The sequence below is a fragment of the Diabrotica undecimpunctata genome, chromosome 1, assembly GCF_040954645.1.
Source record: "Diabrotica undecimpunctata isolate CICGRU chromosome 1, icDiaUnde3, whole genome shotgun sequence".
In the NCBI taxonomy this organism is placed as follows: domain Eukaryota; kingdom Metazoa; phylum Arthropoda; class Insecta; order Coleoptera; family Chrysomelidae; genus Diabrotica; species Diabrotica undecimpunctata.
Genome location: NC_092803.1, coordinates 44,583,061 through 44,602,785, shown reverse-complemented (window position 1 = coordinate 44,602,785; position 19,725 = coordinate 44,583,061). Strand labels below are relative to the sequence as shown.

Genomic DNA, 19,725 nt, shown 5'->3' with positions numbered 1-19,725 from the left:
AAAACAGCATTTTAGTTCACATATTTTCTCAGACATTTTTTGGTAGACAACTGTTAATAGAAATTGTAAAAAATAGAAAAATGTAAAATTCCAAAACTGCTGATCATACTTGTTTAAAATAGTATAATTTTACCATTATTAAATTGAAATGTCTGATGTATCGTACACTCCTGGTACAAAAAATCAGAGCGCCATAACAACAACAACGACTAAAACGTTACACATTCGGGAAGTGGCCTCCTACCTTCACTTAGGTCTGTTTGTACAGTTCACCGACCCGAGACCCAGCCAGAACACTCGCTTTCTCAAGACTTCAATGAAAATAATTTGTAGAGAGCTGGTTGGACAGCAGGTGCCCCTTCGCTACCTAATGCAACTTTAATAATAAACATATGTACACGTAGCAGGGACCAAGAGACTTAATCTCTCCTATTTAGGCAGAAAATACTAATAGATTTGTGTGAGTGATGATGGGAGGTTCGTGAGTTTTTCGAAGTGAATAGTAATGTATGTAAAAAGTGTCTAGCTGCTTAAGATGGATTAAGAGATAAAAGGGCGGCTCAGAGGTGAACGTAATTAGGATCCGAAAGAATTTTTAAAACTGGTGTGAATATTTTATAGCCAGTCACTAGGAATGCAATAAAAAATATTTAGAAAATGAATATCTTAATATTTAATTAATGACAATATTTTTATTTTGATGACGCATTTCTCGGATATTTGACAAAGTGCAATTTAGAAATAAAGTACTAAAACTACTGTTACATGATTTACTGAGAATAAATGTACTGTAACGGGTATCAACTCGTATACCAACGAAAGACATATCCGCAGATAGATATAACTAACAAAACAAATCTCAGGAATGTTTAAAAAATTTTCAAAAATAAATAAAATAAATATTTAAACATAAAACTTTATTCGCGGCAAAATACAAAAATTGACATTCAAAATCGCCGGTCGCTTTAAGCGTTGTTACTGAGAGAACGGTTCCTTCTACATAAAAAGTGCTAATAGACGTTTTTTGCGATGTACATATTCTTGAATCAATTTTTTCCATGTTTTTTCTCCTAGGGGGGGGGGAGTGGGGTAGTGGGCAAGAATGGTAAACTTTTTACATATTTGCATTCCAAAATCCATCCCAAAATTGACATTCTCAGCAAAATTCAAGAAGTCAGAGGTCAACATAAACTGCTATTTCTCTATAAACGTAAACCATTATAGATAATTCAGAATTTCTTATATTTGTCGTGCAACTTAAATGATGATTGGGACCGTTCTAGAGAAATCTGCATTAGAATTATTGAGAAAGCCATAAGTATGTTTTATAAAATCAAAAATCTTCCTTGCTATCTGTTCCTTAATGTAAACTCTGACAGAAACAAGTGGTAAGAAAATAACAGCATGCGCAATCTGGTGTTATCGCAGGATAATTCGAATCTCATGGATATATTAAGTTACTAACGCAAATGTTTTGTAAAGAATATGTCAAGATAAGAAACTGATGTGCTCTGTTAAATGTATAAAAATGGCGTATTTTGGTCATGTGATGAAAAACAAAAATTCTTAGAGATTATGGGAATATATAATGAAGATTTAAGGCTTGTACAAAATTATACTAGAGACAAAAACCTCTATTCTGCTAGACGATAATGATACTGAGAGAATTTCTATTTAAAGAGGAATCTGACAACGTTGTGTCTTATCCTCAACTTTGTTTAATGTGTATCAGATATGCGAAAGACACACTGATCACGTTAACGTAGTCACTAGAGAATGGATTTCGCGTAAATACATAAAAGACAAAGCTACTTGTGATTAGTAAACAAGACGTTTGCTCTAATGACGACAAGTCGATGCAACTAATTGTCAAGGATGAGCATATTACAACAGTTTTGTCATCGTAAAGTTCATAGAAAAGTTAATACTTAGGATGCTGATGAAACCACACACTAAATTCTGATGAAGAAATTAAAACTCGTATAAAAATGGCTATAGGAGCATTTATGAAACTTTCAGTAATTCTCAGCCGAATCTAAAACTAAGAATTAAGTTCCTAAAATATTATGTATATCCTGTATGACTATATGGATGTGGAACCTGGATCATGAAAGTTAATATGATGAACAAGTTAGCTTTTGAGATGTGGTCTTATCGTAGAATGTAAACTGCTATAAACAAACTTTTACGAGTCATAATAAAAACCAATGTCCATTGAGCATATGGCAATGGAAGAAGAAAAAATGTTTAAATTATCTGTATACGCGTACAAAAAATATTAACTAAGGGAATTAATTCTTCTTCTTCTTAGCCTTCCGTCGATCTTTATCCTGAGCAACATACTTCCTATTTGTTTTGACTGTTAACCTTTGACTTTTTTTGTTATCTACCCATCTCATATGTGGTCTTCTTCTTGGTAGTCTACCGTTTTAAGGTCTTCAATGTTGTATTGTGGCGTTCAAACGTTGGTCTTTTTGTCTAGCATTGTGGCCTGCGAAGCTCCATTTGAATTTGGCAATTTTTGTTCCTCTTTTTACCTGAAAGTTGTATACCTAATTGCTTTTTCGTTTTCCGTCGTGACTAGTTTATTCATATTTGCCTTGGTTAGGCTCCAGGTTTGACATCCATATGTCATGAAAGATACATTGGTTGAACACTTGGCTCCTCAATACCATTTAAGAAATGACCAGACTTAGAGTAGGTATAATGGCCATAAGCGACATGAGGTGGCCAAATAGTGGTACTTGTATTGTTGATAACCATATGGTATATCACTCGGGAAATGATGACGGTCTACATATGTATGGGGTTGAAGTAATCGTATCTCCTCAATTACGTCAATATGTTACAAATGTTATACATGTTTCTGAAAGATTAATAATAATCCAACTGAATACTACTCCGATCAAATTAAATGTTTTACAAGTGTATGCCCCAATCAGCGATAAACCAGAAGAAGAGGTAGAGCAATTCTATGAGTTGTTGATAAATTCACTTAAACAAATTAAAAAGAAGATATAACTATTATTATGGCTGAATGCGAAAATTGGTAAAGAGAAAAGTGGTGAATTAATTGGTGATTTTGGTGTAAAACTATTTGAAGAGGAAGAAGAAATTTGTAATACTAAATACGTTCTTCAAACTACCACCAAGATGTTTGTATACTTGGGTCTTTCCTCAAGATCAACCAGGAAATATAATAATCTAATCAAATTGATTACATAATGGTAAACAAGAGATTTCTTAATGGATGCCTATCAGTTAAAAGTTACCCCTGTGCTGACGTATCGTCAGATCATATCAGAGGCTTTCGAAATGTGGCTTTATCGTCGACTCCTGAAAGTTTGCTGCAATTAATTCTACAAGAAAAAGTAGAAGGAAAACAAGGATCAGGAAGGCGAAATCGTACGTGGTTCAACACATCAACCACAAATCTTTTCAGAGCAGCAGTTGGCAAAATACAGATTGCCATGATGGTCGCCAACATCCGAAATGGATAGGCACTACAAGAAGAAGAAGAAGTCTTCTAGGACTAGATTAAAAAGCTTTGGCGATAGTACTTCCCCTTGTGTAACATCTCTCTTAATGGGGATTGGATTTGTATTTTCTTCTAGTTTGATTATCACAGTGGCTTTTTCATATATATTATGTAATAGTTGCCTATATCTCGAATCTATTCTACAATTTTTAATAGCTACAAATACTATTCATTGTCTACAAAGGCAAGAAATATGAGTAGTTGGTATTCATTTGCTTCTCTATCCATGTTCTCATTGTCAGCAGATGGTCTGATATACTATATACTTTGCGGATAATAGTTCATTACGGAATTAATTATTTCCTTATGGAAAATAATTAGTTCATTATTATTAGTTTATTAGCGAGACGAAGCAATATTGTGTCTTTCTGTTAAAAATATGTCTTCCAATTTGACAACTAAACAGTTAAACAATCGAGTAGTTTTTTTAAGAATTTGTGGTTAATGCTCAACAAATTAACTAATAGCTTTTTTTCAACGATAAACATAAAATAAATAACATACTATAAAGAAGATGTATTTAATTCATCAATATAGTAATCAACCATTTTCTTTGTCCTATATCTAATTTTTTACCTCCATATCTGTAACAACTAAATGATGGACTGCACTATTTCAGATAACAATCGTTTAAGGACAAATATGAACTAGGAAAAACAAAGACGAGGGAAAACAAATACATACTAATTAATCTTGTGTGGAAATAAAAACTCGTATCTATATTTGCAGAGTTCTTTCAGTGCGTATTATTGGAAAGCTACTACTAGGCTAACAATGCTTGAGTTATCGCCCTTCGTATTTGCAACACGAATAACAATGTATAAAACAAACGATGGCAGGCAGACTAATCGGGATTTGTCAATGGTAACCCGGAGAAAAATAGAACACGCGTGCGAATTTTGTAACGAAAGGAAACGTCTATATGGAAGTTTTTCAATAGGGGGAAAGGTTTATTCAGTATTCGAACAATTGTACCCCTTGGTGTTCGCAGATTTTTGGTGTGATAAATATTACTATGATATAAGGGATCGACGAGATTATAAAACTAAAACACAATCACTTTGTTCGATCTTTATTACAAGCCTCTTGATTTTAATGCGTTACATATAAGAGTATATGAGCATGTAAAACGGAGACATCAACAGCAAAGATTGAGCACTTGAAAAAATAAAGAATCAACCGTGCCTTTTGTGTTCAGTAAAATAAGCATTTACAAGTATTCTTGTTCCAATGTACACTCAACCCTAACTACAAAAAAATTATAAATTCCTGTAGTGGACAACGGTCTCTTAGATTTTTGTCTAATATAAGACTTCCTTGTATCTTCTTCGGTAGATTGTGGAAATTTTGTCGATTCCATCAATAAAATTTTTGCAACGCATTTTTAAGCAGGATTTTTGTTATACCATAAGAAGGCTTTACCTTCTGGTTCTTGTTATTTGTTGTTATCGCGATTTACTCTTTTTGGGCTGGACGATGACATCAGGTAGTCAAGACGTGCGAATTTGTTAGTAGCCATGGAGCAGTGGTCAGGCGAACAACGTTACTGTTGTAAAAGTGTCAAAAAATATTGTAAAAGCGTGGATAGCAATGTTTCGAAACACTTATTCAGCTCAAAGTCAGAAACTTCCAGGAACAGCAATGAATATTGCTGCGGTACTCTGTACAGTGATTCGATTTCCCAAAAAATTGGCTCGTTAGGTTGCACAGACATTACAAATTAGTCATTTAAGCTTGCAAACCATTTTGAAGCAGGGTTTCCAGTTTCATCCGTACAAAATTAAACTTGTACAGTACTTAAAATCTACAAACTTTTTCAGAAGAAAAAGGATCTGTGAAACACTGATGAAGTTCTTTTGGAATGAATGTGGCTTGGAGACGATAATCTTTAGTGACGAAGCTCATTTTCATTACAAATAACCCACACGAAAATCATGCAAAACACTTTAAAAGAGTGACAGTGTGGTGTGCGGTGTCAGCAAATGAATTAATTGGTCCCTATTTTCTTTTAAAGATTCTTGCGGTCATGCTTTAATGAAAATTGCAAGTTACTCTGGAATGTTACTTACTTTGGTATAGTATGTGTGCCACTGAACATGCAACATACTTGTCCGTCAATCATGTAAATGAATTATTTCTAGGGCATCTCATCTCCTTAATACATGGCTACATTGAATGGTCTACTTTGATCCATAGCTCAGCTCGAATAACGAAGTCCCGATGAAATTAACAATATTCCAATTGCTTTATGCCAACGTGTGTTTCGACACTTGCGCAGATGTTTGCACAAGTGCTGTGAGCAAGACGGCAGTCATATGGACTTCATTGTTTTAAAAAGTATTATTTGCATTTGTTCTCTTTTATGATTTGGTAATAAATTATTTCCGTCTTTATAACTTTGTCTTTTATAACTTTTTGAAAAGGGAAATTTACTAAACCTACTAGATCCCTTGATGGATCTGGTAGCATAACCGTTGTGCCAAGACGTTTTCTAAACGTGTAACAATTTTATATAGCCCCACGTTGGGCGCCATTTGTAACAATATTTAATTTGCTCGTAGGAGGTTGAAAGGGGGGACCGAACAATTAGTGGGGAGGAGATAAGGTAAGCAAATAAATTGATTTTTTGCAAACGGCTACTCGTATTTTGGTTGGAGAGCTAGGTCGTGAATAAGGATTCCTTTATTTGGGGGACTGGGAGAAACTAACTACAAAAAAAAATCAAAAAACTATTTAAAGCAATCTCCACACACTACACAAGAAGATTCCTAAACTATTTAAAATGTACACCGTTTAAAAAAATCCTCTTGTTTAGAAAGAAAAGTTTTCTCTCCTAAAAATTTCAAGGGTGAATATCTTTTTTAAAAGAAATAATTTTAAACTTCTGGTTTAAAGAGAAACATTACATATTTATTTTTATTTCACATGAACAATTATTACAAATAAAATTATCCAAATTTATCAACAAACCTTACATTGAGTTGAACTTTTTAACAAAACAGAATTTAAGCTATGTTTATCAACAATTGTTACATTGAACATTGAACCTTCTAACAAAACAGACTTTTGGTTGTGTACCAAATGAGGGAAAAGGATAATGCAGACTCATATGTCGAAATGGAATATCAAACTTTTGTGAATTATTAACTAATTATCAAGGTTAACTTTATCTAAAAGAAAACTAAAATATGTAAATTAGCTCACCCATAAAACCATATTTATTTATGACAAACTTTTTAGTTTGTCATGAAAGCAAATCTTAGTATATTAACGAAAAATATTTATTTTATTTAGAAAAATTTAACAAAACTACTTTGCTTCACTAGCTGATTATTTCTTCTTAAGTTATTAAGAAAGTTTGTTACCTTGGAATTAGATACAAAAAAACACTGTTTCACACAAACTTGAAACGATCTGGAGTCGACCTCTATGAAACAAACTGGGAACTGGACAAATCTTGAGGAGGTCAAACATCGAATTGGACTTCAGGTTATCCTGAGGATAACACTATGTATTTTTAAAAACGGCTGCTTAATTTTCACTTAAAACCATGTGGGTCTCACTTAGCCTTCAGACACACTGTTTATCAAATCCCGTGACACGGAATACAGCAACAAACCGGTGATTATGTCGCTTTACAAAGACTGCTAAACAGCATTTGAGCCTAATTACCTTCTTTTTAACCAAAACTCATTCGAATTAAGCCAAAAATTTTGCCGGTTTTTTTCTGAAAATCAACCTCAGTGACGCAAAAAGATTAACAATATTTTTCGGTGTTTTATTATATAAGGGGTGAAATGAAAATGCTACAAATGTTTTAATATATTTCCAAAAGTTTCCACTAAAGTTTGTACGACATTAGCGCAGATATTCGAAGATCATTAGTGATCGATAAACAAAGACGTCTATTGCCGCATTGTCTTTGATAATGTCTGCCGAAGTTGCAGATGAAAGGCCAGGAAGAAATAGTTCCAGACCATAGCCTATAATCTTACTATCATTACGTGAAGTAATGTGAAGTATGAGGTATGAAGTGTCTAAGGAGTTGTTTGTAATCAAAATCAATAAATTGGGTTGCAAAATGATCTAAAATATAAGAAAAACTTTGTTGTCATGGCCTGGACTATTAGAGGCGCAGCAACAAAGCACAAACATAAATGATGGAATACAAATAGGGATTTGTCAACGCCGAACCACAATAAAAACCACTCGACAGCGAACGCCCGCAAATATTAAAAAAGTAGGCTGAAAAGCATTACAGTCACGCTGTTGCTATGTCGTCACAGTTTCGCCATGTTAGTTACGCATACATAAACGGGTTCAAAGGACCCGAGTGGAATCTAATTAACCCCTAAATATGAAACACATCGTAGACCTGTAATTTTCAACTTTGTCCGAAGTCATGTTGTCGGTTTGTTATCAAATACCGTTAGACTCTTTGTGCGGTTTGATTATATCTATCCTGTTGATGGCGGTTTCGTTTACCTGGTCATTTTAATTGATTTATCTCATTTTCTGGAATTGCGTACTGATGAATATTTAACTGACCGACGAGAATTGATCGAACACTATTTCATAATCCATTCTACGCTACTTTGACCAAAAGAAAACCAATTCATTTGAAAATTGTTCATTTTGTAATATTCCAACGTTATATGTTTTTCTCAAATAACCTTTTTCAATTGATATTTATTCATTTGTTACATATGATACCGATATTATCTACTTTACCGATAACTCCCCGCGGAAGCCCTTTGTTCAGTTGATTGATCGAATAGTTTTGTTGTAAAGAATTAGTAGATATACTAAGAGGGCACGACTATAGAGATAGGGAAATCAATGTGTTAGAGAGAGAAGGATCTTTTAGTGAGTAAGAGTGAGAAAGATATATGACGTCGAAGGAATCTTCTATACCGTAATTCAACTATTGTCCGCTAGGTGGCGCTATTTTTAAATTTAAATATTAAATAAATTATTATAAAAATAAAATAACTAAAACAAATAAAGATTGTAGATATGTAGTGCCTAAGAACGCTCTTCTTCTTTTTGTCAACTGTCTATTCTTCTTCTCATTCTTTCCGCAACTGCCAATTCTTCTTCTTTTTCCGTGGAGTCATGGACAATAAAGATTGTAGGTATGTAGTGCCTAAACGGCTTAACGTAGAGAGATATGGGAGGTATCATGTGACAAGTCGGCATCAGTAATTCGCCATTTTTACTTCAAATTAAATTTATAAAATATTTTTGTAGTTTAACTATTATTCAAATTAATTTAATTATAAATTTTCTGTCATAATGTATAAGGGATCGTTGGAAAGGAGCAAAGCCAAGAGGTACAATCATGTATAAGAATTAAACAAAGCGATGGACCATAAAGACCTTAGATAGGTAGTGCCTAAACAACTTAAGGTACCGGGATGTGCAAGGTATCATGTGATAGGGCTAAATAAATATATTTGGATACTATCGAAAAATTAAACATAACATCATGCCATAAAGGCTTTAGATATGTATCTACACGCTTATTGGTCCGATCGTAATGTATGAGGGGTCGTTCGAAAGGAGAGAAAGAGAGAGGTATATTCGTATAAAACAATTAAACATACAATGGACCATAAAGACCTTAGGTATGTAGTACCTATACCACTCAAAATAGAGGGATGTGCGACGTATCATGTGATAGGGTCTAACGAATAGAATTGATTGATATAGAAAAATCTACCATAATATTATGCGATAAAGGCATTGAATACGTATATAACGAATATATCTAGATAGGAAAATAGATTAACTATATGACAAATCTTGAATTATTTACTTAAATTTGGAATCTGGCTCAGTACCAAATAAACAACTGATCGAATCCTAACATGCAACATAGCAAATGAATGGGGAGGATATAATAGGATAAATAGCAAATAAGGCGACTATTAAAATGTCACTACATCCGTGTTTCAACTACCATTCCAAAGGTCACAAGCTAACGGACGTACACAAGCGTTAATATTGTAAATCGAAATTCATATTTATGAAAGGAATGAAAAACCAAAGATTCTGGTTTAAAGAATATATTTTTAATATAAATAAGTACATACTTAAATATAAAACATTATTTTTTAATATGAATGCTACAGATCTAAATATAAAATACAGCTCGTTTCTTATTTGTACTCGGCGTTGTGCTGAGTTTGTCTAGTTTTATCTTATTATATATATGTATCTTCTTGCCTATTGGCCCAGTCGTAACGTATGAGGGGTAATTGGAAAGGAAAGAAGGCGAGAGGTACAATTAGAAAAAATTAAACAGAACATGTCATAAAAATCATTAGATATATCAAGTAATAGAATAAAAAATAATAATAACATTTTTTTGATTGTACACATACACATATCTTTATCTATTTTCTATCGTTGAAGGAATTATTGGTGTAGGGAATGGCAGCTGTCTCCGAATAGTATGAACTTCTGGACCATCCAAAAGGTAATTTCCAGAAATATGCTGCTCAATGAATTCCGTTTCATCGCCGGCTAGGGTTTCGACCATGGATATCGCTGAGCGAAAGATACATATTCCAGTCCCGCAAAGTACCGGCATGCTGAAATAAGCTGTTGTTTAGTATGTACTAGTACAGGATTGATGATTCCCATTTTTTAGAAGAAGTCTGTAAATAAAGTAAAATCAAAATCACATCATATTTATACTCTATATTTGCAGTCACATATTTATTAATTCATATTATCTACAAAACAGCAATTTTTCCCAAGATTGAAAATAATCACAAGAAAACTAAAATTTAACAATCCATACTGAGACTCATGATAAAACATAAACAAATTTTTTAAATCAAAAGTCTTTTAGTTTAGAGTAATTCGACTGAATTACATAATAATATGCAAGTTACGAATATAATAAAAAACGAGATATTAGAAAAGAACTAATATGTATGAATAAAACTAAAACAAAATGTGTCTCTGATGTGGGACTCTAACCTGATGCAATGAGACTTGGAGTAAAACAGAAACATAAAATGTGTCTAAAACAGAAGGCCTGTAAGAGAAAAAAAGATCGTAAAATTTCAAAGCAAAAATATAGTTTAGAAAAATTCGACAGAGAAAATTACATAGATACCTATAAACAAGTTACAAATATAAGCGAAAATAGAATGAGATATTAGAAAAGAACTAGTATGTATGAACTAAACTAAAAAAGGTGTCTCTGTTGCGAGACTCTAACCTAATGCAACGGATAAAACAGAAACAAAAAATATCTAAAAAGGTCTGTACGAAAAAAACAATCACAAAATTTCAAAGCAATAGTCTTTTAATGTAGAGTAATTCGACAGAGAAAATTTATACAAGTTACGAATATACATAAGCAACAATAGAACGAGATATTAGAAAAGAACTAATATGTATGAATAAACCTAAAAAACGTGTCTCTGGTGAGGGATTCCAATCTGTTGTAACGAGGCGCGAGATAAAACAGAGACAGAAAAATGGGTCTAAAAAGAAGGTCTGTAAGAGAAGAAATGATGCAACATTTCAAAGCAAGAGTCTTTTAATTTAAAGTAATTCGACAGAGAAAATTTATACAAGTTACGAATATACATAAGCAACAATAGAACGAGATATTTGAAAACAACCAATATGTATAAATAAACCTAAAAAAAAACGTGTCTCTGGTGCGGGATTCTAATCTGTTGCAACGAGACGCGAGATAAAACAGAGACAGAAAAATGGGTCTAAAAAGAAGGTCTGTAAGAAAAGAAATAAGACAAAATTTCACAGCAAAAGTCTTTTAGTTTGGAGTAATTCGACAGAGAAAATGAATACAAATTACGAATATAATCTAAATTACTATGTATGAATAAAACTAAAAAAAATGTGTCTCTTGTGCGAGACTCTAACCTGATGCAACGCTACGATACTCTGGAACGAAAAAATCGAGACATACAGACGGAAATACATCAAGAGCCAACTTAGAACCTTAAACTGTAATGTAAATTTAAACATAAAAGTAAAAAATAATTTATAAAGAATCATTTACCTATATGTTAACTGTAATAAATGTAACAGACTAGGAACTGGTTTTCTTACTTTGAAACTAGAATACTAATATTTAAGTAATTCCCGAATTTCAAAATTTATTTCAATGTCTAGTATTAATAGTTTTTTAACATTCTACTAATAGATCGTTAAATATTAGTTTTCTTGTGATTATTCACAATATTGAGGGAAAGTTTGTAGATAATATGAATTAATTTGTATTTTAGTTGTGTATACTTATTTTCCCAAATTGCATGTCTTAATATAACATTTGTACGTAACACTCACATTATTTTCGTATTGACATTAATTTATATCGCAATAATTGACAGGTAAAAATAATTAAAACGTATGCAGATAAACATTAATTGATTAATTCATATGTAAATAAAACAGTTACAGACTTAAATAATAACAACCTAATATTCGACGAAAACTTTTCCAAATGCAAAAAAAATTAAACATTTCACTCTATAACTTAAACAAACCATCGACGAACGATTTCCCGTTTTAACTTTAATGCTAAATGAATTCGAAAATTAATATTTTAATATCATTGAATTAATCTTATTCTCTATATCAAATTAGATTTCAATCACCATCGATCGTAAAAAGTGGATCAAATAATACATCACAGTTGTTATTCTAATTAAAATCCATCTGCGACGTATATAGGAAGATATATTAAATAGGTTTATTGTTAAAGACATCCGTATACACGTAAACATCTCTGATACTAGGACGATTTTTAACACTCTTAAACGTTTTTTCATCGTTTTTCATGGCTTTTCTCTGCCGCTATACGCATTATGACATTTAATGCAAAATCTCTATCTTCCTGACTCTTTCGATGGATAAAATCCTACAAGAAAATCATTCTAATCCCATTTCAGGTCAATAATGATTTAATCGCACATATAATAGAATTAAAAAAAATACAAAATTACAACTAATATCAAAAGAATAATCTAGTACTGAAAAAAAAAATAATATTAAACATCCGATAGAAATTATCACTACGAGTACATATTTCCTTTCGAAAAAATATTTCTAAACGTTGTAGGTCCCTTAATCATTTCCGAAAAAGGTAATGTTTTATCCTAACTCTTCAAGACGACCTTACAAAACTTTCTTGTGCAGTTTTTATTCTGAACCATGAATCTGAGACTATAAGCCTAGGGTTCACGGAAAAATTCATTTGTACATTTAGTATTTCAGGATCAGACTTTATCTCCAATCTTTTCAAAAATGTAGCAAAAATTTTTTCTAGTATTCTAATATAATCGATTCAATAAATCGAATTAGATTTCAATCACCATTGATCTTAAAGTCGACCAAATAACATATCACAGATGTTATTCTAATCAACATCTATTTGCGACGTATGTAGGAAGATATATTAAATTAATATATTGGTAAAGGCATCTGTATACAAGCAAATATCTCTGTTACTAGGACGATTCTAACACTCTTAAACTTTTTTTTTCTCTTTTTATGGCTTTTCTCTGCCTCGATATGTATATCATGAAATTTAATGCAAAAGATCTATCTTCTAAACTTTTTCGATGTACACAATCTTACAAAAAATCATTTGAGACAATTTTTAAAACGTTTTTTCATTGCCTTTCATGGCTTTTCTCTCGAAGATCAATTTTCCGTTTTAACTTTAATGCTAAATGGATTCGAAAATTAATATTCTAATATTATCGATTCAATCTTATTCTCTTAATCAAATTAGATTTCAATCAACATTAATTTTGTTAATAATACATCCCAGATGTTACTCTAATCAACATCCATCTACGACGTTTGTAGGAAGATATACTAAATAGGTTTATTGTTAAAGTCATCTATATGCACGCAAATATCTCTGATACTAGGATAATTTTTAAAACTCTGAATTGTTTTTCATCGCTTTTCATGGCTTTTTTTCTGTCGCTGTATGCATATGATATTTAATGCAAAAGATCCATCTTCCAGACTCTTTCGATGGACAAAATCCTACAAGAACATCATTCTAATCCTATTTCAGATCATTGAAAATATATAATCACACAAATAAGAGAATTAAAGAATACACGAAATAAAGAATACTAATTAGTTGAGGAGATATGTTGTGGAATGCAATTGTTAGATTCACCATGTCTCTAATAACATCATTATCAACGTCTGTTTTGCCGTGCAATTCTTAGAAGGCACAGATTAAAGCAAAGTTCTGAATTTGGTTTCGAAAATTAGTTTACGGATTTTAAAAAATACTAAATTGCAACTTATATCCAAAGTATAAACCAGTACGAAAAAAAAATGATAAACATCCGATAGAAATTATCACTACACATTCATTCCCTTTTGAAAAAATATTTCTAAACATTGTAGGTCCCTTAGTCATTTTTGAAAAAGGTAATCTTTTATCCTAACTCTTCAAGATGATCTTACAAAATTTTCTTGTGCATTCCCTTTTCTGAACCACAAATCTGAGACTATAAGCCGAGGGTTCATAGAAAAATTCATTTGTACATTTAGTGTTCCAGAATCTATCGTATCAGATCAAGAATCAGATGTTATGTCCAATCTTTTTAAAAATATAGCAAAACTCTTTAAGATAAAGAAACTAAACTGTAGCGTTTATCACCCACAGTCTAATGATGTACTGGAATGGTCTCATGCTACCTTAGTAGACTATATAAAGCACTATATCAAAGACAGTCAGACCAGTTGGGATGATTGAATTAATTGCACAACGTTTTCTTTTGGTACGACAATATATTTGTTAACCAAATTCTCTCCATTTGAACTTCTCTTTGGTAACAAAGCTAATCTTTTAAGCTCTATGACCCAAAATCCTAAATTTCTCTACACCTATGACGATTATATAAATGCAGTTAATTCGAAATCACAAAAGTCACACCAATTAGAAGGAGAAAATTCAATCAACCTTAAAGATATATGAAACAAAGAATACTACGGTAGAAAAGTTAAAGAAACAGAATACAATGCTGATGATAATGTTTATCTCCTTAATAAACAAAAAACAGATAGGAAAATCTAGGAAAATTAAGTTTGCATCCCAAAGGACCGTATAAGCTAATAGATAAAATAGAAAAAAAAGCCGCAAAGTAGTTTATTTTAATCTCTTAAAATTAGAATTTGTGTCAGCTTAGTTGCTTCCATCCTCATTTTGGCCACGTCTTTTTTATACGTGAATACACCTATTACGAAACTTTTAGGTATATATTATGAGTAATTACAACCTGTTTATTTCTATAAAAAATCATGGGATACCAGAAGTTATTTAGACCTAATTATATTTGAAGAAAAAATTATCATTTCTCGAAATCACTTAGAGAAAAATGGTTCCAAAAATCTTTCACGTACACATCCATCTATTTATAAAACTAACTTAAAACTTATAATTTAAATAATACTAGATAGCTTGAAAGAAAGCTAAGTCTTCGCTCATTGGATATAATAGATTCCAAAAGAGGACTACTGAATATTATAAGCTCCGCTTTCAAAACATTATTCGGAACACTGGATAATAATAATGCTAAATTTTATGACAAAGCAATCATAAAGGTAAATAATGAAGAAAAACATTTGATTGATCCTTTTTAAATAATAAATTCAAGTTGTTCAGTCAATAATCACTAATTTCAATAAAACAGTTACAGACTTAAATAATAACAGGGCAATATTTGATGAAAACTTTTCCAAATTGCAAAAATATGAGAAACAATTCAAAATTAATCATTTTAAACTAGAACAAACAAACCATCGACGAACAATTTTCCGTTTTAATTTTAATACTAACTGAACTTGAAAATGAATATTCCAATATCATCGATTTAATTTTATTCTCTAAATCAAATTCGATTTCAATCAACATCGAATTTAAAGTCGATCAAATAATACAAATTTTAATGCCTATATTTGTCTTAATTTTAAAAATTCTTAAAAAAAAGTATAGAAAACTCTTGACTTTTAATTAAAACTCCTTATTTTCATTAACTTTTATAGTACATATAGATTACTTCCTTTAATTTCCAACAGAGTTTCGTGTATCGCAAAAAATGCATCAAATCATTTAATAATAGTGACATTGTTGAATTTATCATAAATCAATCAGATGCATTTTTTTGCGATACGCGAAACTCTGTTGGAAATTAAAGGAAGTAATCTATATGTACTATAAATGTTAATGAAAATAAGGAGTTTTAATTAAAAGTCAAGAGTTTTCTATACTTTTTTTTAAGAATTTTTAAAATTAAGACAAATATAGGCATTAAAATTTGTATTATTTGATCGACTTTAAATTCGATGTTGATTGAAATCGAATTTGATTTAGAGAATAAAATTAAATCGATGATATTGGAATATTCATTTTCAAGTTCAGTTAGTATTAAAATTAAAACGGAAAATTGTTCGTCGATGGTTTGTTTGTTCTAGTTTAAAATGATTAATTTTGAATTGTTTCTCATATTTTTGCAATTTGGAAAAGTTTTCATCAAATATTGCCCTGTTATTATTTAAGTCTGTAACTGTTTTATTGAAATTAGTGATTATTGACTGAACAACTTGAATTTATTATTTAAAAAGGATCAATCAAATGTTTTTCTTCATTATTTACCTTTATGATTGCTTTGTCATAAAATTTAGCATTATTATTATCCAGTGTTCCGAATAATGTTTTGAAAGCGGAGCTTATAATATTCAGTAGTCCTCTTTTGGAATCTATTATATCCAATGAGCGAAGACTTAGCTTTCTTTCAAGCTATCTAGTATTATTTAAATTATAAGTTTTAAGTTAGTTTTATAAATAGATGGATGTGTACGTGAAAGATTTTTGGAACCATTTTTCTCTAAGTGATTTCGAGAAATGATAATTTTTTCTTCAAATATAATTAGGTCTAAATAACTTCTGGTATCCCATGATTTTTTATAGAAATAAACAGGTTGTAATTACTCATAATATATACCTAAAAGTTTCGTAATAGGTGTATTCACGTATAAAAAAGACGTGGCCAAAATGAGGATGGAAGCAACTAAGCTGACACAAATTCTAATTTTAAGAGATTAAAATAAACTACTTTGCGGCTTTTTTTTCTATTTTATCTATTAGCTTATACGGTCCTTTGGGATGCAAACTTAATTTTCCTAGATTTTCCTATCTGTTTTTTGTTTATTAAGGAGATAAACATTATCATCAGCATTGTATTCTGTTTCTTTAACTTTTCTACCGTAGTATTCTTTGTTTCATATATCTTTAAGGTTGATTGAATTTTCTCCTTCTAATTGGTGTGACTTTTGTGATTTCGAATTAACTGCATTTATATAATCGTCATAGGTGTAGAGAAATTTAGGATTTTGGGTCATAGAGCTTAAAAGATTAGCTTTGTTACCAAAGAGAAGTTCAAATGGAGAGAATTTGGTTAACAAATATATTGTCGTACCAAAAGAAAACGTTGTGCAATTAATTCAATCATCCCAACTGGTCTGACTGTCTTTGATATAGTGCTTTATATAGTCTACTAAGGTAGCATGAGACCATTCCAGTACATCATTAGACTGTGGGTGATAAACGCTACAGTTTAGTTTCTTTATCTTAAAGAGTTTTGCTATATTTTTAAAAAGATTGGACATAACATCTGATTCTTGATCTGATACGATAGATTCTGGAACACTAAATGTACAAATGAATTTTTCTATGAACCCTCGGCTTATAGTCTCAGATTTGTGGTTCAGAAAAGGGAATGCACAAGAAAATTTTGTAAGATCATCTTGAAGAGTTAGGATAAAAGATTACCTTTTTCAAAAATGACTAAGGGACCTACAATGTTTAGAAATATTTTTTCAAAAGGGAATGAATGTGTAGTGATAATTTCTATCGGATGTTTATCATTTTTTTTTCGTACTGGTTTATACTTTGGATATAAGTTGCAATTTAGTATTTTTTAAAATCCGTAAACTAATTTTCGAAACCAAATTCAGAACTTTGCTTTAATCTGTGCCTTCTAAGAATTGCACGGCAAAACAGACGTTGATAATGATGTTATTAGAGACATGGTGAATCTAACAATTGCATTCCACAACATATCTCCTCAACTAATTAGTATTCTTTATTTCGTGTATTCTTTAATTCTCTTATTTGTGTGATTATATATTTTCAATGATCTGAAATAGGATTAGAATGATGTTCTTGTAGGATTTTGTCCATCGAAAGAGTCTGGAAGATGGATCTTTTGCATTAAATATCATATGCATACAGCGACAGAAAAAAAGCCATGAAAAGCGATGAAAAACAATTCAGAGTTTTAAAAATTATCCTAGTATCAGAGATATTTGCGTGCATATAGATGACTTTAACAATAAACCTATTTAGTATATCTTCCTACAAACGTCGTAGATGGATGTTGATTAGAGTAACATCTGGGATGTATTATTAACAAAATTAATGTTGATTGAAATCTAATTTGATTAAGAGAATAAGATTGAATCGATAATATTAGAATATTAATTTTCGAATCCATTTAGCATTAAAGTTAAAACGGAAAATTGATCTTCGAGAGAAAAGCCATGAAAGGCAATGAAAAAACGTTTTAAAAATTGTCTCAAATGATTTTTTGTAAGATTGTGTACATCGAAAAAGTTTAGAAGATAGATCTTTTGCATTAAATTTCATGATATACATATCGAGGCAGAGAAAAGCCATAAAAAGAGAAAAAAAAAGTTTAAGAGTGTTAGAATCGTCCTAGTAACAGAGATATTTGCTTGTATACAGATGCCTTTACCAATATATTAATTTAATATATCTTCCTACATACGTCGCAAATAGATGTTGATTAGAATAACATCTGTGATATGTTATTTGGTCGACTTTAAGATCAATGGTGATTGAAATCTAATTCGATTTATTGAATCGATTATATTAGAATACTAGAAAAAATTTTTGCTACATTTTTGAAAAGATTGGAGATAAAGTCTGATCCTGAAATACTAAATGTACAAATGAATTTTTCCGTGAACCCTAGGCTTATAGTCTCAGATTCATGGTTCAGAATAAAAACTGCACAAGAAAGTTTTGTAAGGTCGTCTTGAAGAGTTAGGATAAAACATTACCTTTTTCGGAAATGATTAAGGGACCTACAACGTTTAGAAATATTTTTTCGAAAGGAAATATGTACTCGTAGTGATAATTTCTATCGGATGTTTAATATTATTTTTTTTTTCAGTACTAGATTATTCTTTTGATATTAGTTGTAATTTTGTATTTTTTTTAATTCTATTATATGTGCGATTAAATCATTATTGACCTGAAATGGGATTAGAATGATTTTCTTGTAGGATTTTATCCATCGAAAGAGTCAGGAAGATAGATATTTTGCATTAAATGTCATAATGCGTATAGCGGCAGAGAAAAGCCATGAAAAACGATGAAAAAACGTTTAAGAGTGTTAAAAATCGTCCTAGTATCAGAGATGTTTACGTGTATACGGATGTCTTTAACAATAAACCTATTTAATATATCTTCCTATATACGTCGCAGATGGATTTTAATTAGAATAACAACTGTGATGTATTATTTGATCCACTTTTTACGATCGATGGTGATTGAAATCTAATTTGATATAGAGAATAAGATTAATTCAATGATATTAAAATATTAATTTTCGAATTCATTTAGCATTAAAGTTAAAACGGGAAATCGTTCGTCGATGGTTTGTTTAAGTTATAGAGTGAAATGTTTAATTTTTTTTGCATTTGGAAAAGTTTTCGTCGAATATTAGGTTGTTATTATTTAAGTCTGTAACTGTTTTATTTACATATGAATTAATCAATTAATGTTTATCTGCATACGTTTTAATTATTTTTACCTGTCAATTATTGCGATATAAATTAATGTCAATACGAAAATAATGTGAGTGTTACGTACAAATGTTATATTAAGACATGCAATTTGGGAAAATAAGTATACACAACTAAAATACAAATTAATTCATATTATCTACAAACTTTCCCTCAATATTGTGAATAATCACAAGAAAACTAATATTTAACGATCTATTAGTAGAATGTTAAAAAACTATTAATACTAGACATTGAAATAAATTTTGAAATTCGGGAATTACTTAAATATTAGTATT

At 30.7% G+C, this 19,725-nt stretch overlaps 1 long non-coding RNA gene across 1 annotated transcript; it reads right to left on the bottom strand.

Annotated features, from left to right (window-relative positions):
• Positions 1–9,609: 9,609 nt before the first annotated feature.
• Positions 9,610–11,639, bottom strand: LOC140438820 (uncharacterized). Its single transcript, XR_011950580.1, has 2 exons — positions 11,586–11,639; positions 9,610–10,200 (listed from the first exon to the last, which is right to left on the bottom strand). It is a non-coding gene; the product is annotated as an uncharacterized lncRNA (long non-coding RNA).
• Positions 11,640–19,725: the final 8,086 nt, after the last annotated feature.